Source organism: Aquarana catesbeiana, linkage group LG03 (assembly GCF_042186555.1).
Source record: "Aquarana catesbeiana isolate 2022-GZ linkage group LG03, ASM4218655v1, whole genome shotgun sequence".
In the NCBI taxonomy this organism is placed as follows: Eukaryota; Metazoa; Chordata; class Amphibia; order Anura; family Ranidae; genus Aquarana; species Aquarana catesbeiana.
Window position 1 is genome coordinate 539,692,221 of NC_133326.1, and position 27,307 is coordinate 539,719,527.

General features: G+C 41.9%; 1 long non-coding RNA gene across 1 annotated transcript; it reads left to right on the forward strand.

Moving 5' to 3' along the window:
• Nucleotides 1–21,662: 21,662 nt before the first annotated feature.
• LOC141134633 (uncharacterized) lies at nt 21,663–26,364 on the forward strand. The gene is made up of 2 exons (XR_012243248.1): nt 21,663–22,040; nt 25,468–26,364. It is a non-coding gene; the product is annotated as an uncharacterized lncRNA (long non-coding RNA).
• The last annotated feature ends 943 nt before the right edge of the window (nt 26,365–27,307 follow it).

Here is a 27,307-nt window from a genome sequence, read left to right on the forward strand (position 1 = left end):
ATGTGTCATTATCAATTTTTTATAATGCCGCGTACACACGGTCGGACTTTTCGTCTACAAAAGTCCAACGGACGCCGACGGACTAAAGCTGGCTGGTAATCCGATCGTGTGTGGGCTTCTCCGGACTTTCAGCAGACTTTTTCAGCCTCAAATCCGACGGACTTTAGATTTGAAACATGCTTCAAATCTTTACGTCGTAACTACGACGGACCCCGAAATCCGCTCGTCTGTGTGCTAGTCCGACGGACAAAAACCCATGCTAGGGCAGCTATTGGCTACTGGCTATGAACTTCCTTATTTTAGTCCAGTGTACGTCATCACGTACGAATCCGTCGGACTTTTGTGTGGTCGTGTGTAGGCAAGTCCGTTCGTTAGAAAGTCTGCCGCAAGTCCGCCGAAAGTCCGCCGGAAGTCTGTCGGACAGGCTGTCGGACTTTTGTAGATGAAAAGTCCGACCGTGTGTACGCGGCATAACTCTGTTTATAATTTGTTTGATGTTGTCTGTATTTTTGAGGTCAGCAGTGTGTAAGACACACATGGACGATCAGCCCCCCCCCGTTTGACGTGGTGGACGGCCGGGGACCCCTGCCGGGATCCAGTGGGGGAGACTTCGGAGAATTTTAGGCTCAGGAGAAACTGTTCAAACACAATGTGATTGGTAATTATACTGATAAACATATATTTATTATACTATATTTTAATTTTTATGGTCATATCCATGAATGTCAATACGTAAATTTCGTTACAGCGCCTGAAGATGACCCAACGGGGTCGAAACTGATCAGTTTTATTATCCTATTATAGCGCTTAAACATTGTATAATTTTGTACCAGCTTCATTTGTGTTATCTCCTGTAGCACAGCTCTTATTTTAACCATCATGGTCATTCCCTGTGATCATGTTGCCATTAAAGTCCAACAAAATAAAAACTTTTTCAAGTTACAGCTTACCATTTTCATAATTTCTTGCTGCCTAGAAAACCCCACACGGGGATAATTCCTTTTTCTTTTTGACACTAATCGGGGTGTGCAGCACCTCATATCTTCTCAATACGTGTCCCTCCCCTTTTCTCTATTTTTTTGTAACCTTGGCCAGATCTGTGCCTTGCCACAATTCTGTCTCTGAGCTCTTCAGGCAGTTCTTTTGACCTCATGATTCTCATTTGCTCTGACATGCACTGTGAGCTGTAAGGTCTTATATAGACAGGTGTGTGGCTTTCCTAATCAAGTCCAGTCAGTATAATCAAACACAGCTGGACTCAAATGAAGGTGTAGAACCATCTCAAGAATGATCAGAAGAAATGGACAGCACCTGAGTTAAATATATGAGTGTCACAGCAAAGAGTCTGAATACTTAGGACCATGTGATATTTCAGTTTTTCTTTTTTAATAAATCTGCAAAAATGTCAACAATTCTGTGTTTTTCTGTCAATATAGGGTGCTGTGTTTACATTAATGAGGAAAAAAATGAACTTAAATGATTTTAGCAAATGGCTGCAATATAACAAAGAGTGAAAAATTTAAGGGGGTCTGAATACTTTCCGTCCCCACTGTATATAGGTCTACTAGTGTACCATATTTGTGTGCTTCTATACCAGTAATGATGCATGGAGCATGCTGATGGTTGACAGGTGGATTCTCTGAATTACAGATCACCACACTGATTGGTTGGTGCCGCTTGGGGCTTATTGCCTCAATTAGGGTCCTTGTGTACGTGAACCTGGCCTTGACTGCGTGTCTGCTGTCCACCTGTCATGGGGCTCATCTGCATACCACCACATCCAGCAGGAACAAATGCGTTTCATAGCTAGTATATGTTTTCACCTGCTTTTTTAAAATAATACCCAGTCCATTACCCCTGATGAGGGACTCTACGAAGTCCGAGCTAGCCCAGAATTGTCTATGGGTAGCCCTTTGGATGCCATGCTTTGTGATAAGGGTATTCATATGTAACACACCAATGTCTGGTTAACATTGTCTTTACGTGCTTATTTTCTATTTTATCTTTCAATTTTAATATGATTGATGTCAAAATAAAAAAATTTTTTTTTACTCTATATCACGAGTCTGCCTTACAGTCCATGAGGGGTTTATTGTCCACCACATGCACTGCAGATTTGTACTATATCAATAATGAGTTCCATGGCAACCAATGCATTGAAAAAAATGAACAGGATAAATAATTATACGCACAGGTATATAGCAGGAAAACTAGTATGCAGCACTAAGGGTTTCAAACAGCAAACAACTAAAAAAAAAGGTGCAAACTAGTGATCTTGTTCAGAGAACACCTGAAAGTGCTATAAACAAACAGCTTAAATAGTCTTTTCTAGTGGCTTGACTTTAATTTAAATTAAATTGCATATTTTCTTTTTGTGATATTACCACTGCGTAAAGTATATTCCAATACTAATGATTTCATTACATTAATTCAGTAACTTCAGATGGTCATCTAGCTCTCATATTGTGTTTACGTATTTTGTTATTTATTTTCTTTATTATTTTGTATTATTTTTCATATTTCGAGTTTCATGATAACCTACGACATGTATTTTAATAGCTATTCTCATATGTATATTTTATGTATTTCATTGTTTATTTACATAGTATTTTATGAATTGGTATAAAACAATCCTTTTTTAATCCTTTTATGAGCATCAATTGTACTGAAGAAATGTTTTGCTCTTTAATGTTAGTACTAGTATTCCATATGTTGTATGGCTTTAGGAGATGCTCCCTTATGCATTTCCATTACGTATTGGCACGCCCCATAGTGTTATATATAGTTGTATCAGCATCCTACTCTAGCAGGTTGAAGAAGGAGAGATGTTTTGGACCGAACCAGAACCGTTCTGTACTTTTGTTTCTGTCCCCCTGGCCAAATGACCCTCAATGAAAAAGTGTGCACACTCAAAGCAAATTACTGACACACACGAGTTCAGTATATTGGTACTTCTCCTTTATTACTTCCTGAACTCCTGCTAATATACCACGAGCCGGATATTTCGTTATCGAATAAGACAAGCATGTACAGACCACAAATTATACATATTCATTACTGTGACGAAGTATAAGCTTTAGCTGGGTTATCTCTGTATAAGGGAATAGCAAACTATCGTAGCTAAAATAGGGTGTCTTGTTTTCAGTTCCTGTTTCTCTTGGGTGTAGTCTTACAGTCCTGAAAACAGGTGCAATCTTCTTTAACTTGTTCTTTAACTCTTGCAGTTTTGTTCCACATGAAGGGAGAGGGTAAGCTGGCAGACATCTAATTGAATGTGGTTAAAGTGGAGTTCCACCCACTTTTACAACTCTTCAGCATCCCTCACTAAACTGTGCACTGTAAACAAATTGGATATTTTTATTTTTTTTTTCTCAGCACCTACTGTATATCTGCTGTATTCATTTTTCACTTCCTCCTCCCTGGCCGTGGCCCATCGCATCATTTCCTGTTTGCAATGCCTTCTGGGAAGGGGCGGCAACTTCCTCTGAAACTGCCGTTGCTACGGAAACCTGACCTGAAACCTATTACACTGCTTGTGCTGCACTGAGCATGTGCGAGATCTGCAAGGATGAGATCCAGGAAGAAATACAGTCTGGCTTCAGATGCCTACACTTAAGATGGCCACGGCCTGCTGTAAGTTTATAAAATAACAAACTACTGCTATAAACTAACAAAACAGACCTTAGTTTACAGACTAACTTTACTAGAATACATTAAGCTTGTGTATTATAGGGGTATTTTTAATTAAAAAGTATAATTTCGGCCGGAACACCACTTTAAGGCTGATAGCTGAGAGAGAGATAAGCACTTACATCTATACTGTTATATTTGAAATAGGCATTTCACCATAACACTCATAAGCACATCCATTACAGCGCGACTGCCACTACATTTGCAGTGCGCATGCTCTGAAACGCGTTGCATGGTCCAGTGAAGTCATTACGCCCTATGCTGTGCTCCGCGAGCGCTCTAAACCTCTTTCGGGGATCTCTTCATCCTATGGCTGACTTCTTAGTCGCGAGTGGAGGATTACTATGGTGGGAACTGGCGTGGAGGGAGACAGCCACTGCAGACAGCACACTTCGGATGCTTTACTCTTGATATGCCCCTTTTAATCACACATTATGTGAGTTGCCAATTGTCTTACTTCATCAAAGTAATTTTAAACTCCTACACTTAGAGGTGCCTCTCTCCTTCTATTCTACAGAGAATTAATACATACTTGTTTTATGGCACAGTCATGCAGAGCTGTAAAAGGTAACTAGGACAAACTGATATAGTCAATGAATATACAGTGCATTCTTATTATATTTTCTTTTGCTCCAGGGTAGGGAGCTGTTTTGGGGGGTCTAAGAACACCTATAAAATGTGTGGTTTCCATATGATGTGTCCTAAATGTACTGAGGTCCAGATCACATATCTATGGACATTCATTAGCACTGTGGTCACATCGGTCACCAGCACACTGACAGGACTGCAGCTCTGGGCATTCAACAGGGAAACCACTAATGCTGTCCAGAAAACACCAAGTTAGTAAATGTATTAATTTATACTAGAACTTTGACCTCCTAATATTGAAATATGTGCTGTAGCACTTAATTATAAGTCTATCTGCATTTATATTTCTCTTAGTAACTGTCATGGTTATGCAATAGAGTTTGTCGGTCAGCTTACCTGTCTCCATGTGTTCATCTCTAGAGACCAGCTGACCCTTACCTGACTGCTTTTGTAACCTCTCCTCTAAGCATGGCCCCACCCCAGGCCCTATCAGGGAACCCTATATTAACCTGTGCACTGCAAGCCAGCAATGCTGATCAACCATTGTGTGTTAGCTTTCGTGTGTACTTGCTGTGTTTCCTACGTCTGATTCCAGTTACCGACTTTGGCCTGTTCTTAACTATTCCTGTCTGCTCGTGACCCTGACCTTTGGCGTGTCCCCGACCATCCCTGTTTGCCTGTGACCCTGAACCTTGGCATGAACGCTGTTGTCCTTGTCTGCTTGTGGCCCGACCTTGGCTTGTCCCTTACTTTCCTTGTTGTTCCAGCCTGCTGCCTCCTTCCTCTTCTCCTGTAGTCTACTGTGAGCGTGAGCTGTGAGACCCTGGGGGCCGCGACCTGGAGCCAGACTGCAGCGCAGTCCATCCTCACCACTGGAGGCTCTGGTGAACACCTGCTGGCTCTTAGACTCCACGCCCTGGGGAATCTATGCTCTAGCTCCCAGTGGGATCTGTGTCAGTGATCCAGTAGACCTGCTTCCTGAACCTCCCAGGGTTCAATCCGCAGCAGTCAGTCCTAGGGTCCACTACCTTGCGGTGCACTTCTGACTCCTACAGAGTGCATCTGTCACCTAGCCTCAAGGTGACCTGACAGTTTGATCAGCCATGGACCCGGCTGATGTGCCGCTACCCGGAGATGATTATTATTATTATTATACAGTATTTATATAGCGCCAACAGTTTACGTAGCGCTTTACGTGAGGGTAAACAGTACAAATACAATACAATTTGATACAGTAGGAATCAGAGGGCCCTGCTCCTTAGAGCTTACAATCTAAGAGGGAAGGTCAAGAGATACAAGAGGTAATAACTATGGGTTATGTGCTGATTGAGAAGATAAATGTACAGTTGTTAGGTGGGGGCCAGATAGGCTTCTCTGAAGAGATGAGTTTTCAGGGATCGTCTGAAAGTGGATAAAGTAGGAGAAAATCGGACGGATTGGGGTAGAGCATTCCAGAGGATGGGGGAGGCTCTGGAGAAGTCCTGAAGGCGAGCATGGGATGAGGTGACAAGGGAGTTTGAGAGCAGGAGGTCTTGGGAGGAGCGAAGAGAACGATTAGGTTGGTATTTTGTGACTAGGTTAGAGATGTAGCTGGGGGCCAGGTTGTGGATGGCTTTGTAAGTTATAGTTAGTATCTTGAATTTAATTCGGAGACTGAGTGGCAGCCAATGGAGAGATTGGCAGAGGGGTGTGGCAGACGCTGAGCGGTTTGTGTGGTGGATGAGCCTGGCAGCAGCGTTCATGATGGACTGAAGTGGGGATAGCCTATTTAGAGGTAAACCAATGAGGAGGGAGTTGCAGTAATCGAGGCGGGAGATGACCAGGGAGTGGATTAGAAGCTTTGTGGTGTCATTGGTTAGGAAGGGGCGTATCTTGGAGATGTTGCGAAGACTAAGGTGGCAAGCTTTGGATAGTGATAGAATGTGGGGTCGAAAGGTTAGTTCAGAGTCCAGGATTACACCTAGGACCTTGGCGTGGGGAAATGGGTTGATAGTTGAGCCGTTGATCTTGACAGGGAAATCAGGGGAAGTGGCACCTGAGGGAGGAAATATCATGAGCTCAGTTTTGGATAGGTTGACTTTGAGAAAGTGATGTGACATCCAGGCTGATATGTGTGCTAGTAAGTTGGTAATGCGTGAGGAGACAGATGGAGAGAGCTGGGGGGTGGAGAGATAGATTTGGGTGTCATCAGCGTAGAGATGATATTTAAAGCCGTGGGAGGCAATCAACTGACCCAAGCAGGTGGTGTAGATTGAGAAAAGGAGAGGTCCAAGAACAGAACCTTGGGGGACCCCAACGGAAAAAGGAAGAGGAGAGGAGGAAGTAGAGTTGTAAGTGACACTGAAGGAGCGGTGGGATAGGTAGGATGAGAACCAGCGAAGAGTACAGTCACGGAGACCGAAGGAGGGGGTGGTCCACTGTGTCAAAGGCAGCAGAGAGATCCAGGAGAAGTAGTACAGAATAGTGTCTATTGGCTTTAGCCATTAGTAGATCATTTGAGAGTTTAAGGAGAGCAGTTTCCGTGGAGTGTTGAGGGCGAAAACCGGACTGAAGGGGATCAAGAAGTTTATTCATGGTCAGATGGTCGCTTAGTCGGTTGTAGACCAGTCTTTCAAGAAGTTTGGAGGAGAAGGAGAGTAAGGAGATGGGACGTAAGTTGTTGAGATTGGTGGGATCCAGTGAGGGCTTTTTTAGTATGGGGGTGACTAGCGCATGTTTTAGAGAGTTTGGGAAGATGCCACAAGAGAGGGAGAGGTTGAAAATGTGAGTTAGAGAGCGTAGAATCGAGTCAGAGGGTGAGCGTAGCATTTGCGAGGGAACAGGATCCAGGGGGCAAGTGGTTAGATGAGTGCTAGATAAAAGTTTAGCAACCTCAGTAATAGTAGCAGGGTTGAATGAGGGAAGTAATGATTGTGTCTGTGGACATGGGGTGTTGCATGGGGGAGGTTTTTGCGCATTGGTAATCTCCTCATGAATTGTATCAATCTTAGTTTTGAAGTGATTGGCAATCTCCTGGGCAGTGAGTGAGTTGGTGGGTGGAGGCAGTGGAGGACAGAGTAGAGTGTTGAAGGTAGAGAAGAGTTGACGTGGACTGGATGAGAAGGTGTTAATGAGTGTGATAAAGTAGGTCTGTTTGGCAGTGTAAAGGCAGGAGTAGTATTTTAGGAGGGCAGATTTATATTGTGTGAAGTCTTCCTGGGTCTTAGTCTTATGCCACAGGCGCTCAAGAGCACGGCTACGTTTTCTGAGACTTCTGGTGTCATCTGTTTGCCAGGGTTGTAGCAGTCGGGGCCTAATTCTGTGTGTAGTGAGGGGGGCAAGCTTGTCTAGGGAGGAAGACAGTGAGCTGTTGTAGATGAAAGTAGCTAGGTTGGGGCAGGACAGAGGTGAAATTTTGTCATAGAGGTGATCAGTAGCAGAGTAGAGAAGAGAAGGGTTGAGGTGGCGAAGGTTTCTACGAGTAATTGTTAGGCGGTTGGAGGGAGAAGAGGTGGAAGACAAGGAGAGAGCAAAACTAATAAGGTGGTGATCAGAGAGTGGGAGTGGATTGTTGGAAAGGTTGCACGGAGTGCACAGATAGGAGAAGGCAAGGTCAAGGATGTTGCCGTTGGAGTGGGTAGGAGCCTGTATCCATTGCTTCAGGTCAAGCGATGAGGTTAGACTGAGAAGTTTAGAAGTAATAGTAGGGTTAGTGTTGACAGGGATGTTGAAGTCCCCTAGAATAATTGTGGGGATTTCAGAAGAGAGAAAGTAGAGTAGCCAGGCAGAGAAGTCATCAAGAAAGGCTGATACTGGTCCAGGGGGCCGGTAGATGACAGCAATTCTTAGAGAAATGGGAGAAAAAAGACGAATGCAATGTGCCTCAAAAGAGGAGAGTGTCAGAGAGGGAGGTGGGTGAAGAACCCGATAGGTGCTGCATGGGGCTAGAAGGATTCCCACTCCACCTCCCTTCCGTCCACTTGGTCTGGGGGAGTGAGTCCAGAGAAGGCCCCCATGGGAGAGGGAAGCAGGAGAAATAGTATCCGATTCATGAAGCCAGGTTTCAGTAATGGCAAGTAGGTTAAAGGAATTTGTGATAAAGAGGTCGTGAAGGGCGGTGAGTTTGTTGCAGACAGAACGTGCATTCCACAGGGCACAGGAAAAGTGGGGGCTGGTTTTGGAAAGAGGAATAGAGACCAAGTTCTGTGGGTTACGGCTCCTGCCAGAGGGTGTAGGGGGATGGGAGCAATGGGCAAAGACAGATGATGGTGGCCCAGGGTTTGGGGATATGTCACCAGAGATTAGGAGAAGCAGGAGGGTGAGGGAGGTAATGTGGGACTGTGATTTATTTGAAGGGGGAAGGCTCAGAGTACTGGAGGTTTTATCAGTGTATGGATGTAGAATGAGCGAGAGTTGGTAGTAGGGAGAAGACAGAAGGCAGGGTGATATATATAAGCAGGCAGGTGGAGAGGGGGGGTGAAGGTAAGAGAGTTTGAGGAGAGAGGAGAGGAGTGTCAGAAGCAGTGGTAGAGAGTGCATGTTACAGAGCGGAAGGAGAGCCTATTAGAGAGACAGGGTCACCTGCAGTCTGTTAGCTGCTTTCCAGTGCAGATTGCTGTGTTTGTTTGCTTCGTGCAATCGCTGAAGTGCAGAGATTGAAGTGCATATCACTTGTAGAAAGAATCACTTAGAGAAAGAAGCCTTAACGATAGAAGCCCCTGAAATGTGCTCCCCGAGCAATGATGATCCGTTGCAGGGCTTAGTTCGCAGACTTGAGACCCAGGAATCGCATCAGACCCAGGTGATGTGATTCCTTCAGGATTTGGGATCTCGTTTTGAACAGGTTCAGGCCTCATTAGGACCCCTGGTTCAACAACCTCAACCGCTATCTGCTGCTGCACCTATCGCACCAGTCGCAGCCACACATTCATTACATCTGCCAGCTCCGGTCCGTTTCTCTGGGGACTCCAAGGCCTGCAGGGGGTTCCTTAGCCAGTGCACAATTCATTTTGAGCTTCTGCCCCAAAACTTCCTGTCCGATCGGGCAAAGGTAGCCTATATTATATTCCTCCTGTCCGGCGAGGCGTTAGCCTGGGCTGCCCCTCTGTGGGAACTAAATGATCCAGTGGTTTCTAGCCTGTCTGATTTCTTTAAACTTTTTCAGAATATCTTCAAGGAACCGGGTCGTGTCTCCTCAGCAGCCAGCGCCCTTTTACGTCTCCGTCAAGAGTCTGCTTCTGTGGGACAGTACGCTCTTCATTTTCGTACTTTGACTGCTGAGCTGAGTTGGAATAATGAGGCCCTAGTTGCAACCTTTTTACATGGCCTCTCTGATAGAGAGAAGGATGAATTAGCAGGAAGATCTCTCCCTGCTGATCTGGATGGTGTCATCACCTTGTGTAACCAGATCGATATTCGCTTTCAGGAGAGGGCCCTGGAAAAAAGACGCCAGCACTCCCCGTTCTTTAGGCAGCCTGAGCTCCATGTCCCTTCTCTTCATTCCGAGGAGCACCTCCTGCCTGCTGAGGAACCTATGCAGCTGGGCCGGACCAAGTTATCTCCCGAAGAATGCACTAGGCGCAGAACTCTGGGCCTGTGCCTCTACTGTGGCATCAAAGGTCATTTTCGTGATACTTGTTCTTTTCGTCTGGAAAAACGCTCAGGGCTAATACATCTGCAAGGTGGAGTATTGGACCCTGAAATATCACCTTCACCTTCTCGTCTTCTCCTTTCTGTGTTCCTTCATGTTGCGCTTCCCCTCGTTCGGTCTCGGCATATCTGGATTGCGGAGCCGCTGGCAATTTCATGGACTGGGGGAACTGCGTCTTCCATGAGACCTAGCCTTTTGCCCCTTACAACTCCATTGGTGGTCTTGGCGATTGATGGCACTGTTCTCCCAGGGGGCACTATCCACTTCCAGACTCTCCCTGTTAAGATGTTGGTAGGGATGCTCCACCAGGAGTGGATATCCTTCCTTGTCTTACCCAAGGCTTCATCTCCTATCATATTAGGTCTTCCTTGGTTACGGCTCCATTCTCCATATGTTGACTGGACTGCTGGACAGATCTTGACTTGGGGTCCCTCCTGTTCCTCCTCCTGCCTACTCAAGGTTACCCCAAAAGAGAAACCTCCTGTTGCCACCATCCCAGTATCTTCTGCTCTTCCCGCTGCATATAGCGATTTCTGGAATGTCTCCTGCAATAGTCGGGCTGAGGCACTCTCTGGGTCTTGTGGCACTCTGGATGAGAAGCCTACCTGTGAACCTGAGCCGATCAGTCACTCCAGTTTGCATGGCCATTTCCCTTTGCCTGTCCCTGGACCTCTTGGACACACGCCCAGGCTGACTCGTCCACCAGTTCCACAGTCACTATGCCCTGTGATGCAATTCTGGTGGTCGCTGCACCTGGTGATGCTGTTCAGTCAGCCCCTGCACCAGTCCAGCCTATGCCCAGTGAGCTTCCTGCTTCTTGTTCAGGACCTTCTGTAACCTACTGCTACTACGTCCATTCAAACCTGTTTAAGAGGCTCAATCCATCCTTTGGATAGACTGCCTCATTCGGCCAGGTGGGGTTTTCAATCTTTTGTTCAGGGCTCTCTGCATTCTGTTTGTGTTTCCAGCTTAACTCTTGTGACACGTCACCTTCTAACCAACCTGACCTCAGGGATCCACTGACCTCTACCCAGTCTGATGGGCCTGTGTTGGATGTCCAGCTCATCTTTAAGGGTCTGGGGGACCCTGCTCAGACTTCTGATGGTCTTCTCGTGCCCTTACCCATTTCTAAAAAGCCTTTAGTCCTCAATAAGTCCTTTCATCCTCTCCCTACCTCGGTTCCGGTCCCCGAGGATAATCTAAAGTATGAGGTTAGTCAAGTTTTGGATTCCCGGCTCCGTAAAGGCATTCTTCAGTACCTCGTACATTGGAAAGGGTTTGGTCCTGAGGAGAGGTCTTGGATCGCTGCATCTGAGGTCTTTGTTCCTCGTCTATTGAGGAGGTTCCATCTGGAGTTTCCCTTTAAGCCTGGGCACAGGCGGGGGAGGCCTCATAAGTGGGGGGGTACTGTCATGGTTATGCAATAGAGTTTGTCGGTCAGCTTACCTGTCTCCATGTCTTCATCTCTAGAGACCAGCTGACCCTCACCTGACTGCTTTTGTAACCTCTCCTCTAAGCAAGGCTCCACCCCAGGCCCTATCAGGGAACCCTATATTAACCTGTGCACTGCAAGCCAGCAGTGCTGATCAACCATGGTGTGTTAGCTTTCGTGTGTACTTGCTGTGTTTCCTACGTCTGATTCCAGTTACCGACTTTGGTCTGTTCTTAACTATTCCTGTCTGCTCGTGACACTGACCTTTGGCGTGTCCCCGACCATCCCTGTTTGCCTGTGACCCTGAACCTTGGCATGAATGCTGTTGTCCTTGTCTGCTTGTGGCCCCGACCTTGGCTTGTCCCTTACTTTCCTTGTTGTTCCAGCCTGCTGCCTCCTTCCTTTTCTCCTGTAGTCTACCGTGAGTGGGAGCTGTGAGACCCTGGGGGCCGCGACCTGGAGCCAGACTGCAGCGCAGTCCATCCTCACCACTGGAGGCTCTGGTGAACACCTGCTGGCTCTTAGACTCCGCGCCCTGGGAATCTATGCTCTAGCTCCCAGTGGGATCTGTGTCAGTGATCCAGTAGACCTGCTTCCTGAACCTCCCAGGGTTCAATCCGCAGCAGTCAGTCCTAGGGTCCACTACCTAGCGGTCCACTTCTGACTCCTACAGAGTGCATCTGTCACCTAGCCTCAAGGTGACCTGACAGTAACGCTGCAAATTCCAACAAATACATGTTGGTCCTACCAGTGAATACCACTTAATGCAGCCTTCTGTGATAGTGTGCCAACGATGCTGCACTGCTCCTGTATTCGCAAGCAGAGTTGTCACTCCTATATGGGCTGTGTCTGATTGTATTACAGTGGGATGAGGAGCTCTTTTAGCGTGCATGGCTATCAGTATGGTCACTTCTGATTCACAATTACAGTCCCGTAGCTTGTCAACCAGCACCTGGCCACAGTCCCACATGCTGCTTTCTGGATTGGCAGCACTGCCTCTGGTGCTGAAACCCTCCCACTGTGAGCTGCAGTGTCTGGGAGAGGGGAGCAGGTGAGACATAAATGAAGCGGGGGGGGTCAGAAAAGAAATGGAATTTTTTTTGTGTTTACTTTTGAGGCTTGTGCATTACATACTAACTGGATAAGGGACTTGTTTAGACTGCATTTCAGGAGCCTTAACCCTCATCTGTACAATCTATTGCAGTCAAATTCACAGTGCTTTTAGTGACTGAAGCTTCTTGTTTATGACTATGCTGTCCCACAAATGTTTCAGTATGTTTGATGGGGAACCAGCGAACACATCAACTACTCTTTTACGGATTGCAATTTAGAGCCACATCAGATAAAACTGTTTGCAGCTGGGTATAACCGCTTGCCACCAAATCACTTACATGTACATGATTAGCTTCCAGATTTTGTACTGGGGTATGGCTGCATCCTTTTTTTCAACTGGCGATCTCCTTTTTATTCTAAAAGCAATCCTAGTTTCTAATTTTCTGCTGGATTGCTTTTCCCCTGCTGCCCACAAGTGTCTCTCTGGGTTTTCCTGTATGATTGGGGGGGCCCGGTAGCCAATCTGGCGGTGCTTTCAGGTTATCAAAGAGCTGGATGAGAACGGAAGGTCCCCGGCCATTTCTATGGTGTAGAAGGACGGAAGCGACATCATTGCAGGGTTTTTTGGAAAGCATTAAATCTATTTTTTTTTAAATCTCATACTTTCAAGGGTAGAGGATAGATCTGGGGTCCTATAGACCCCAGATCTCACCATACAGGGATGGTTACATTTCTTGTGATAGGAATAAAAGTAACAAAAAAAAATTAAAGGGGCAGTTTAAAAATCAAAAGGGTCACTGAGAAACTAGTGTGGAGATTCCCTGGAAGGACCACTGACCCAATCAAGAGTTGATAGGAATAAGAGTGATATAAAAAAAAAAGGGATAGTGTAAAAATAAAAAAAAGAATAAAAAAAAGAATAAAATAAATAATAATAAAAACATTTTTTTAACATGCCCCCATCCCTCCATGCTCGTACGCAGAAGCAAACGCATAGGTAGGTCAAGCACCACATACGTGAGGTATCACCGCAAATATTATAGCGAGAGCAAACATTCTAGCACTTGATTTCCTCTGTAACTCTAAACATTTTAAAAGTGTCCCCATGGAGATTTTTAAGTATCGTAGTTTGTCACCATTCCACGAGCAATTTTAAAGCATACATGCTAGATATCTATTTACTTAGAGTAACATCATTTTTTGTATTCTATCAAAAAATTGGGTTATCTGTTGTGTTTTTTTGCATTAAAATTCATTAAAGTGTTTTTTTTTCCCAACAAAAATGGCTTTTGAAAAACAACTGCACAAATACTGTATGACATAAAAAAATTGCAATGCCCACCATTTTATTCTCTAATATATATATATATATATATATATATATATATATATATATATATATACACAGTATAATGTTCGGGGATTCTAAGTAATTTTCTAGCTAAAAAAGGGAGATTTTTACTTGCAATAAAAAATTGGCAGAATAAGCCAGGTCTTCAAGTGGATAAATGAGAAGAATTTTGAATGGAAATTTGTACGAAAATTCTCAGTATATTTGAATGTTGTTCGAAGGTAGTTAAAGATTTTGTTTGCTTTTAATGTTCGATTTTGGATTGAATGGTTTTTACAGAACAATTGCCACATACACTGAAAGAAAGCTGTACATTCAAGAAATATTTTCCATCCTGTTCCGTGAAAATTCTCATCACAGTGGTTGAAAACAAACATTGATTTGGCCTCACTCATGATTAGAAAAAAAAAACATACGTTCTTACAATGAAAAGTGTCAAACAAAATTCTACTGCCCCATACACACGGTCGGATTTTCCGACGGAAAATGTGTGATAGGACCTTGTTGTCTGAAATTCCGACTGTGTGTAGGCTCCATCACACATTTTCCATCGGATTTTCCGACACACAAAGTTGGAGAGCAGGATATAAAATTTTCCGACAACAAAATCCGTTGTCGGAAATTCCGATCGTGTGTACACAAATCTGACGGACAAAGTGCCACGCATGCTCAGAATAAATAAAGAGATGAAAGCTATTGGCCACTGCCCCGTTTATAGTCCCGACGTACGTGTTTTACGTCACCGCGTTTAGAACGATCGGATTTTCCGACAACTTTGTGTGACCGTGTGTATGCAAGACAAGTTTGAGCCAACATCCATCGGAAAAAATCCTAGGATTTTGTTGTCAGAATGTCCGAACAAAGTCCGACCGTGTGTATGGGGCATACTAGTGTATACTTGAAAGGGGATATCCCTCCCTTGAACTAATTTGTTTATCACTTTCACAATCACTTTTGTATCCTATTCCTTGTTATATTATCCTTGGTGTTATAATTGTCTTCATAGTCATTGGCACCAGTCCCACCATGATACAGGGAAGCACAGAATGGCGTTTATATGTTATGATATATTATGTTAGGGCTTGTCGATGCCAAATTTCTGTCTGTTAATCCTAAATCAAACGTTTATATCAGTCTGCCCAGAATGGCATGGAATAGCCATTATTTCCATATTGTGCAATGCAGTGCTTATAGAGGATACCTACAAGCCATGAGACCACGCTGCTCTTATCTCCATGTCAGTAGCTAATGTTTCATACAGTATATATAAATATATATGTAACATAATATATACCATAAATAAAAACAGATACCCTTAAGATACCCTTCACCCAATTTTCTCTTTTAGCGTGTTGGCTTTTTTTTCTTTCTCTCAGCAGAGGCCGGCACTTCTGGTTAGGGAAGATGTAAGCACTGCATTTTTTGTTTTTTGGAAAGCATTAAATCATATTTTTCTTTTATCTCATGCTTTTAAAGGTAGAGGAGAGATCTGGAGTCTTATAGACTCCAAATATCTCCATAAAGAGGACCTGCCATGTCTTATTTCTATCACAAGGGATGTTTACATTTTTTGTAATAGGAATAAAAGTGATTAAAAAAAAATAAAGGGATAGTGTAAAAATAAAAAGGGTCACTGAAGAACTAGTGTGGAGATCCCCTGGAAGGACCACTGACCCAAACCAGAGTTGATATATGGGAATTATCAGGGACTAATTGGAAAGCCATGGGTGATAATATATTCTAGATCCATCAGGACAATCTCAGACTTTTATACCATGACATCATACGGATGTCAGGAGTGTGTAGCACTTCTGCTCCATTACAGTTGCTGGCTTCATTTCAGCATCCTAGTTTTGGCTGTGATGCATTCTTCCTGTCTTTCTGTCCACCTGCAAGATGATTGATGTATCCAGTCTCTGGGTGGAGACCAAACCTGATTTAAGCCAGCCAAGTCTGCAGTCTCATGCTGTGGTATTGTATTTAACACATGCTCAAAACACCCTGTATCTCTGTCCTGCCTGCTAGTTTGGATTCCCTTGTTGAAGACCTCGGATCAAATATTGAATATGCTCAGAACTCTACCTGCCTTTTAACTACGGATTTGACCCTGACTATTCTGAACCTTGTCTGCCTCATACCTGGATTGTCATTGAAACACTCTGCCTGTCTCCCAATCACAAGTACCTGCTTGCTGTGCTCACTATAGCATTGTGTATAAGTCCTGGGAGCAACTGAGTACTGGATGACATGCTTGCTTTATGGGAAAGGGGGCTGCTAAAGGTGAAGAACAAAGTAGGTAGCTATAGTGTCTGACCACCTGCCTTAGGTGTAGCGTGACTATGGAGAACAGGAAGAGGGTGACTTCTAAGCAGCCAATCAGACAATGGTCCTCCAGGATGGTGTGTCTTAAGCAGGAGGTGATGGCCTGCAGGATCCAGTGCAGTGTACAGTACAGGCCAGGAAATGAAGTCAATAGTCAATGAAGTCATTCTTCTGTATTTAGATGCAAATGCTGCCCAATCCTTCCAGCCCAATATCTCCAAATCTTTCTGACTATTAGCACGTCTTAAATGTCTTTAATAGAGCAGACTTGCATGACAACTTTTAAATTCATTTTAATATGGAATCTTATAGGAATCTTATAGGGAAATAATTTAGGTATCAATTCACAAGGTTAGGTGAATAACATTGATTATCTAGTAACAATGGCACCTCAAAGTGGGTGGGATATATTAGGTAGCAAGGAAATATGTTCTCTCTGAAGATGATGTGTTAAAAACAGAAAAATGGGCATTGTGGTTTGTTGTGTATGGGGCTGTGTAGCCGCAGACCAGTCAGGGTGCCCATGCTGACCCATGTCCACAGCCAAAACTGCATAAAAAGGGCACATACACATCAGAACTGGACCATGGAGCAATGGAAGAAGGTGGCCTGGTCTGATGAATCACATTTTCTTTTACATCTTGTGGATTGCCAGGTGCATGTGCATTTTTCCCTGGGGAAAAAAATGGTACCAGGATGCAGTATAAGAAGGCAACCTGGTGGAGTCAGAGTGATGCACTGGGAAATGTTCAGCTGGGAAACCTTGGGTTTCCCACCTGAATTGTGAATTGTGCAAATAAGCCCACAATAAATTTCCAAAGAAAACTATCCACTGTGAAGTTTAATCATTTCACCACCCTCACCGGTTCCAGTGGTCTTGGCCACCACCACATAAATCAGCTTACCATAAGGTCAGACCTCAGTACACAGGAGCTCTAATATGGCTTTATACTGCCCACAGATGGCTAGACCGCTCTCTCCTCTGTGCAGGTTGTAAATGGCCCCATACATTAGAAGCGGGTCTCATATACAAAAGAAGAGAGAAGCGTATACATAGGGTAGCAGTTTCCCAATCAATGTCTTAAAAAAGTCAAATACAAGCGAGGAATTGTAAACAAGTAATAAAACTAACTAATTATGATGTTCCGCATAGCTCTGCACTTACGTGTTTCATCATACAGAATGTTTTCTGAGGGATATCGGAGCCCTTTGGGGGTTATTTACTAAAGGCAAATCCACTTTGCACTACAAGTGCAAACCTACAAGAGCAAAGTGCACTTGAAATTGCACTGAAAGTGCAATTTCAGTGCAGTCGCTGTAGATCCGAGGGGGGCATGCAAGGAAAATAAAAAACAGCATTTTAGCTTGCAGATGATTGGATAATAAAATCAGCAGAGCTTCTCCTCATTTCAGATCTACCCCTCAGATTTACAGCAACTGCACTTCCATGTGCACTTTCAGTGCAATTTCAAGTGCACTTTGCACTTGTAGTTTGCACTTGTAGTGCAAAGTGGATTTGCCTTTCGTAAATAACCCCCAATGTGTCCATAAATATAATACACATATGTATGTATGTTTCAGGTTTTCATTTGTTACTGGTGTCCTATCCTCTGAAAAGCACCTACAATAGTTCAAAGTTCCCTTTTTGCTTGGATCACAAAAAGTCCCAAGTGTATTATATCGCAGTTCAGTCCCCAAGGAAGATTAAAACCATTGTGTAGTGAGGCATCAGAGTTCCATAATATGAACAAATAAATTATTTTTTTGCGGGAGGAGGGCCTCGTAAGAGGTCCTCTAATATTTGGACAAGGTTGTCCGGTACCACATCCTACCATAAATTTGCACAAAAAAACCCTATAAACTAAAAAAAAGACTTTAAAGGTACAAATACGTTTTGTTGAAACATTATCAAAAAATTCTTGTATAACAACTTGTTAAAACCATAAAGGACATACAATGAGGACATAACATAACACAAAATCACATATGTGAAGAAATACAGTAACTCACAAAAGTGAGTACACCCCTCATATCTTTGTAAATATTTTATTATATCTTTTCATGTGACAACACTGAAGAAATGACACTTTGTTACAATGTAAAGTAGTGAGTGTACAGCTTGTATAACAGTGTAAATTTGCTGTCTCCTCAGGATAACTCAACACACATTAATGTCTAAACCGCTGGCAACAAAAGTGAGTACAACCTTAAGTGAAAATGTCCAAATTGGGCCCAAAGTGTGAATATTTTGTATGGCCACCATTATTTTCCAGCACCCCCTTAACCCCCTTGGGCATGGAGTTCACCAGAGCTTCACAGGTTGCCACTGGAGTCCTCTTCCACTCCTCCATGAGGACATCACGAAGCTGGTGGATTTTACTCCACCTTCCATTTGAGGATGCCCCACAGATGCTCAATAGGGTTTTCGGTCTGGAGACATGCTTAGCCAGTCCATCACCTTTACCCTCAGCTTCTTTAGCAAGGCAGTGGTCGTCGATTCGGATGGTGCCGTTGCCGGCAATAGGCTCCGATTTGGCATGCGATTTGACATGTCAAATTGTATGTCAAATTGGCCCGGTGTGAGCGAGGGCTAAATTGGCTATGAACATATAGATTTCTAACAAGCTGATTGGATGCAGGTGCTGTTTGACCTACAATTTTCCATCCAGGTTCTTTAACATTTTTAATCAAGGGATGTGGGACACCCACTGAGCAACTTTTGGCTGGTTTATAAGGAGCCAGACGAAATTTACTCCATGTATGGCCAGTTTTAGTTCTTAAGTAGTTGTTCTTAAAGTTACACTAAATGATATCCTTATTCTCCAAAAAGAATTCCCATACAATATTTATGGTTGCTTATAACTGTAAAATGCACAATCACAGCTAATCACAACAGTACTCACTGAATTAATCAGTTTAATTCAGTAAAAATTAAATTTCATTAGTATAACCAATCATAATGTGTAGAAAAAAAAATCCTGATCACACCTCCGCAGAGTAGTACAGTGTTACTGTCTTAACACTATATTGCACTTGTCAACATATTTTAAAAATTTTTTAAAAAATTATATATTTTTTTTACATACTGTCACCAGTCAGTGTCCCTGGTCACCACCACACCAGTTGTATGATGGCGCTGAAATGTACAAAGAGAATAGAGCGCAAGCCTACCCTAGTGTGATATTGTTTAATGCTAAAAATGTGAATTCAAGTTAAAAGGGTTATACTCACAAACGTGGATCTGAGGGTCGCATGTACAGCAAGGTGGATGTCTCCTCTCCTGGCCTGAGTGGGAGGGGTTGGCTCCCAAAAATGAGTGATGTGGATGGGGGATGTTAGAGCGAACTCCGCTTCCTCATTGTGTCAGGCTGTTTGCAGGTCACGCCCTTCTCTCCTCTAGCCTGCTTTTGTATGTGAAAACTCCCGCCCCTCCCACAGAACAGCCAATGCCATTCAAGAGGTCAGGAGCACGGAGCTCACAACAGGAGCTATATTTAAAGTATATTTAAAGAGGGGACGGCCTGATACATAGCAACAGCGTTCAAAGAAATATATATATAGATTTAATGCATTTGCTTTAATAAAGTTAAAAAATAAAAATTCAAAATAGATATAGTGTTTAACTATACTATTTAAAATACATAGAACTTCTAAAATATTTTCAAAAATTATATATATGTATATATGTATGTATATATATATATGTATATATACATGTGCATTGAAGGACACACACATACACATAGAATACAATATAATAAAATAAAATAAAATTTAATTCTCATTATTGTCATTAACCATATACATGCTTAGAGAACTATTATCAAATTATTATAAATTATTATCATATTTTGACTTAATATCATTCTTATTTTTTGGAATCATCATTTTGATTTAAATAATTTATTACAGTTCTAATGATTCTATATTAGTACTAACCTATTTATCATTTTTAATTTTTAATTTCTAATTTTTGATTTTTGATTTTATCACAAGATTCAATGACCAACATTGGGCGATTAAGAAAATAATTCAAAAACATTGGCCAATCCTGGGGCAAGACAAAGCACTTGGGAGAGTGCTCCCAAGTAAACCCCAGGTTATTTTTCGACGTGCAACTAACGTCAAAAGCCTTATTGCTCCTAGTTGTCTTAAGGAAAAGCAGAGTGCCAGGATGGCAAATATTCCTCAATTCTTTAACATTACAGGATGCTATAAGTGTAAAGGTACTAAGTGTAAAGCCTGTAGATTCATCTCACATGGTCACAAAACATTCTGTAACAAAGATGGACGCACTTTCAATATCAAGCAGTTCATCTGCTGAAGCACCCAGTTTGTTGTATATAGACTGAGGTGCCCATGTGGGCTTATCTATGTTGGAAGGACGGTGCGTGCCATGCGGACACATTTTGTCGAACACCGTAGGTTTATAGAGAAGAAGATAGAAAAACACAGTGTCCCACGTCATTTTAAACACAAACATAGTGGTAGCACTGAAGGTTTGGAACTCTTTGGCATTGAGTCTATATTGATGATGATCCCGGAAGGCGAAAGATTTGCTTGTTTTTGTAAACGAGAATCTTTTGGATTTTTACTTTAAACAGCATGACACCCGATGGGTTAAATGAGGAACTTGAGATAGGTACTCTGATATGAAATATTACCATTACATTAAGTGGCGCATTGTTCTGCATACATTGTATATACTATATTACCTTCTATATTTGATATATCTATAATCCCTTTAAAACTGCATATGTTTAACAGAGAAATTGATTATACATTTATATAGAAAATGTATTATTGGAAATTATGTATAAAAATTTTAGAACTCAAGAATGAAATATCAAAAATCAAAAATTAGAAATTAAAAATTATGAATAGGTTAGTACTAATATAGAATCATTATAAATTTAATAAATTATTTAAAGGGGTTGTAAAGGTTCGCAGTTTTTTGCGCCGGCTGTATGATGGGCGCGCGCCCGCAAGAACTAACCACCATGCGAGAGAGCTCACATGAAGGTGGTTAGTTCTTGCGGGGAGGAGCTGAGACAGCCGCCGAGGGATCCCAGAAGACCAGGTTCAGGGCCACTCTGTGCAAAACGAGCTGCACAGTGGAGGTAAGTATAACATGTTTGTTATTTTTTTTTCTTTTTTAATTGCCTTTACAACCCCTTTAAATCAAAATGATGATTCCAACAAAATAAGGATGATTTTAAGTCAAAATATGATAATAATTTATAATAATTTGATAATAGTTCTCTAAGCATGTATATGGTTAATGACAATAATGAGAATTACATTTTATTTTATTTTATTTTATTGTATTCTATGTGTAGCCTGTTGACCAGGCGCTCGCATGTAAATTTAGTGGGTTATCTGTTCTGTACATAGTTCAAATTCAATGTTATGGCTAAATTAGCCTCTGTTCCAGCATTGGCTGTGTTGCGTGCAGTTCCACACTGTAGTCTGTAGGTGTCGTTGTCACCACAGGCCAGTGATTGAAGGGCAACAGGCTAAGGTGTATTGAGTGTCCTTCCTCACCAGTGTAATGGAAATTTTTAAGTTCTGTATATAATTGTATTGTATTTTGTATGTATTGCACTCTGCCCTCACTGTGCACACGGCACTAATAATGTTTTCAGTAAATGTTTACATTCTTTCGAGTCCTGATTAGAATTAGCCTGCCTATGTAACGCCCCTTGTTACCATAAATGTACAATTGTAATATTAATGTGATACCTACGTAATCATGTGCATAAAAACCTTCAATTGCATCATAATAAAGCAGAACAGTAATTTGGAAAGATGCTGAGCGTATCTTTTGTGTCTGTTCCCTACTGCAGTAGTTATTATTAATTTGGAACCACTAATCAATATGAGGATAGGAGTTGCCTATCATCAATTTAACCGAGTCAGCATGACGAGCCAGCCAGGAGGGGATCCCAGAATCTTCTGATAATCAGCCGGCTGAGGTAAGCCTTTTGCTTACATTTGAGTTGTCAGACTTCCTTGATCGGTAAGGCATTTTCGGGACAAAGGGTACCTATTTTACTCCCTTTAATCGAACTGTATTGATTGGTGGTTATATGTTATGTTGTCCCTGTCTATTGTCCATCGGAGTGTTATAGATAAGAAAGGGAAGAATAGTGCTGTTCACAGGTATATGTAGTAAATCTGCTAGATAAAGTAGTTTAGAGGCAAGAGGGTATAGGCACACGTAGAGAAGAGAGAAGACTGGCCAGTCATTATGGGCATTGAATTAAGTAAGGGAATGAAGGGTAAGAGACCCTCAAAAATGCCCAGCGCAAGAGGAGCGCTATATATGAACCGAAGGTGTGGTTCCGCCTATACTGAGCCCCTAGATTAATGGTTAGTGTGGACATGGATCCACAATGGGTACCAAGGTTCACAGGGACTAAGAATCATGCAGAGTAAACAGCTAGAGAAACAGCTATCTATGTGAGCAGGATGGATCAAGGGTGACATTAACACTAGACAGAAAGGGACATTTTCATGTTAAGTTGTGGGATGAATTTGGGATCAGGCACTACAACTAGTAAAAGTCAGAAACAGAGAAATGAGAGGTAAAACAGAATACTTTATATGTTGTCAGAGAGGGAAGATGGGATGAGCACTGTGGCTCCCCATCTGATCATAGAATCATAGAAGCTAGATATAAAAGTTATTTAAACAAAATAAGGAAAGCAGAATTTAGGCAGGGAAATATTAAAGAGTTAAAAGAAAATGAGAGAATGATATGCACATGTTGTGTACAAATGGGAAAAATGTAAGCGATTTTAGAGAGATATTGGTGTGTGTGCGAATGCTGGGACCTTTAGTTCTATTGCTTGTGTGTGTCATGTACGCAGATGTGATCCCCTCCTTTGTGCTCTCATGAAAGAAATGTGGCTGGGATGAGAGGTTAGTGATAAGCTGGAAGGACACCATTGCCAATTTCTGTTTTTTAGACAAAACATTTATAACAAAATGTGCCGGGTTAACGAATCTAATGGTAAACAATGTGATCACAATTATTTTGAATCTGTTTTCCAGACATGGTAAAATGAAGGTTACATTTAACCGTGTATTACACAAATTGAATATCCTTTGATAGTGGAAACAGTGCATTTAAAAAAGGGAAATTAAGTAAAATTAAGTAATAATGAGTATTAATTTCTAATATGAGTTTAACAATTATATAGATATAATGAAACTGGTTTAGACAACCTTTGGTTGGAAATGAAATCCAGGTTATTGGGGAAATTTGTAAAAATGGGATTAGTTTAGATTAAGATAACAATTTTGTAATTTTACATTTATACAATAAGCCCTTATTGAGAGAAAAAAAGATTAAGATGAGGTTGTTATTTTGAATAAAGCTGCCATAATATTTAACAAAGCCAAGATGGATGGGATACATAAGAAGTTTTTCTACAAAAATGATATTGTAAGGTTTTTGATGAAAACTTGATGTGCGGTCCATGATGTGAGAGTAATAATAAATAAAATTTAAATATAACAGACCCATCACATCAAGTCCGCACACCCTGTTAGGATAGATGCCACCTGCAGCCAGTTGTTTTATAGTTTTTGATGCTTTCTGGTCCATCATACAGATTGTTGATCCTTTTGTTTTATTTATTTTTATTTTTGAAATCCAAAGCAGAATGTGTAGATTGTGAAATGATGTGCCCCTTTTTCTTGTAAGTACTGTGGTATAAGCAGAAGAATATTTTGGATTTATGGGCATCTCTGCATGACCACAGGGTATTGTTATCATTTATTATAATATTGCCAGGAAAAAGTTGTGTTTTGAAACATGAAACTGGAGTTCTTACACAAACAGCATGATAGAAAACAAACCATTGTAATATATTTATGCAAGCTGGACCCAGTAATAAATGGTTCAGCCCGATATATCAGAGCTGTAGCTTTTATGCAAAGGTGCTATTAGACAAAGTTAGATATTGTTTTGGTCAAACATTTAATTTTTAATGGTCCGACATTCTGTGCAGCAAATATACAGCTAACTAAATGTTTGTCTAATGAAAGGTTTAAAATATGAGTTTGTTTATGTACAAATCTAACAATGAAAAATGCGTACATTTATTCAAAAGAAAGGAAGACACATGTGTTAAATTGATGGTGTAGGAATCAGCTGCTGTGAGCCCCGTGCAGGACACACTCCCTGAAGACCCAGATATTACATTTTTTGTAGATTTGAGTATGCAGTTTATCACCCAGAAGGATACTCTGTATTCAAAGTCATTGGATCTTTTTTCCCCAGCTAAAGAAGCAGAGCTCCATGTTTTAGCAAAGCCTGTGAGCTATAAAAAGAGTGTATATTTATATAGATAGTCGAGATATAGAGAGCTTTTGGTTCCATTTAAAGGGCCAGAAGTTTGATTTTACTTCGGCAGGTAAACCAACCAAGCATGCCAAGTTAATTTGATCGGCTGTTTTCAGCCTTCCAGGTTCTTGCTGAGGTAGCCATATTAACTTTCACACATGGAAGCAGACCAGGTGACTAAGGATGCTGCATTTACAGCCCCGGACACTTGATGGGTCTGTGCAACTAACAGATTCCACCCTAGTTCTGGCCCAGTATAACTGGGATTAATAATTCAACTTTAAGGACCCCAGAACGAGAAGAACAAGTGGTCCACAGGGGGCAACTTCTTATGAAACAGTACTTTGGAAAAGGTGATCATTTATGTCTGCCAGCCACTCTTTTCCCAACAGCTTGACACATGGACTGTGTCATCAGTCACAAGCAGTTATGGCTGCCTTAGTAAATGAGCATGGGATAGAGCCAGGGTTCCCCACAGTTGTTTTTATAACATACCACTTCTTGTTTTACCTTTTACCAAAGGTGTTACCAAAAGCTGAACATCCCTTCCAGAGATTAAAAAAAAGATATATCCAGATGCCCAAGTTAGGATCTTACGAGTATGCATTTTGTCTGTATGGACATGTTTTTTGGATGTCCAGTGGCAAATGCTACTGCAAAGGCCACAGTAAAAAGTGTTATCAGAAGTAGTTTGTAAGTACAGAGTACAGAAAGTACAGAGAGTAACAGAGGAAATCATTTTTTATAGGAGAGTCCTTAATAGAAGTTTTGAGGTTTTATTTTTACACCCCTTACTGTCTACAATGTAGCGGACAAAGTAGAGTAAGAAACTAGAAAACTTTTGCCTGAATGTTTTCTTATATTTTATGAAGCCCCTAAGGGGGATGTTGGACTCTCTCCCTATGGGATTTGGTTTGGGAGTGTGTTACTCACTTGCTTATATTTTGTCTCAGCAGCTGAAGTCCTCCATTCGGATCTCACAGAGAATGTTGCTGATCTTTTAAGGTTTTTTGACAAACTCATTTATGTGTTTTTCTCCCCAATTCCAGATCCTAAAAGTTTGGAAGGATCTAAAACTAAAGCCAGGTGACTTGTGGATTGTTAAGAGACATTTATATATAAGGAAATGTTTGGAGACTCAATACAGCATCTATTTCATGTACAGTTTTTGCAAAACTTGAAGGAAAAGTCACCTGGATGCACACCAGACACTGCAAAAATGACTAAATTAAAGAAATCTCTGTGTTTGATTTGTTTCCCTCTTGTGATCACAGTCTAGGGTACTTTTTGATTCAATTACTTTAATTGTAAGGGATATATATATTTGAAAAATAGTTTAGCCATGTTGAAGTCATATTTGTCTTTTGTATGTCTTCCATTATATGTAGAATTGTCTGTGTTTACATATGCTGATAAGTCAGCATGTCCACAATTCAGCTAGAAGGCCATTCTGGCCACAGGAGTGTACAGCCAGTACTCTGTAAATATGTCTTATCAATCATTTGTTTTTCACAATGAAAAGTCATTTTGTAATGAAAAAGTTGCTCAGCTATTATTTTCTCCACAATGGAGTTTTTTGCCTCTTTGGCCAGGACTACCTCCACCTAAGCGTGTGGAGGTTCCAGGTTAAAGGTGATAGCAGGTATGGTTAGTGATCAAAATATTGATCAAAAGAGGGGAGACTGTAATGGAAATTTTTAAGTTCTGTATATAATTGTATTGTATTTTGTATGTATTGCACTCTGCCCTCACTGTGCACACCGCACTAATAATGTTTTCAGTAAATGTTTACATTCTTTCGAGTCCTGATTAGAATTAGCCTGCCTATGTAACGCCCCTTGTTACCATAAATGTACAATTGTAATATTAATGTAATACCTACGTAATCATGTGCATAAAAACCTTCAATTGCATCATAATAAAGCAGAACAGTAATTTGGAAAGATGCTGAGCGTATCTTTTGTGTCTGTTCCCTACTGCAGTAGTTATTATTAATTTGGAACCACTAATCAATATGAGGATAGGAGTTGCCTATCATCAATTTAACCGAGTCACCAGAAACAGCTCAGTGGGAGTGGTTCACCGCTGTGCATTCTGGGAAAGGATACTTAAGGAGCAGACGCCATTTTTTTTATCTCTCTCACCTCATGGCCCACCTGGCCTAAGGTATATGACAACTCCTTTTCTGCCTCGGGGTCCTGCTGGCCCGAGGCTATGTGACTGCAAGTAGTACCAGAAGCTGTCTGGGGCCTACTGGTTCAGAGGTGGTCCTGTGCTGTCTGTCCTGCGGGAAGAAGCCGAGCAATTGAAAGATCCGGGGGAGGACTTATCTTTGAGAGGACCGAGCGAAAGGCTGGTATCTCAAAAGGAGCCTGGTGACTCAATTGGAGGATGCATTCTAACCAATCTACCTCACAGTACTGCCGGATGGCTTAAAGGAACCTTGGTACTGTGTTGTTGTGTTCGCTACCATTACTAAATCCTGTGGCAGAGGATCGTTCAACTAACACTAAATCATGTGGCAGAGGATTGTTCAACTAACACTAAATCCTGTGGCAGAGGATTGTTCAACAATTATTGTTATCATCAAGTCTGTGGCACAGACTTTTGTCCGTGCATCATTCTGGCTGCTAGGCCAGTGAGAGAGGCCTATCCGGGTGAGCAAGATCCGTTGACTGAAGGTGTACTTGTCTCCGGGATCTCAAGTTCCTCAGTGATCTGCACAAGGTATCTGAACTTTCCCCTAACACTCCATCCCTCTACTGCTCAAGTTGTTTAATAAAAAGCATTGAAAAAAGAGCTAAGTGACTGGTGCATACATCGGTGGGCGCAAGGCTCAGTATAGACTCTAAGTTTCTGGTATGGTGAACTGTGGGTAAGGTGTGACGG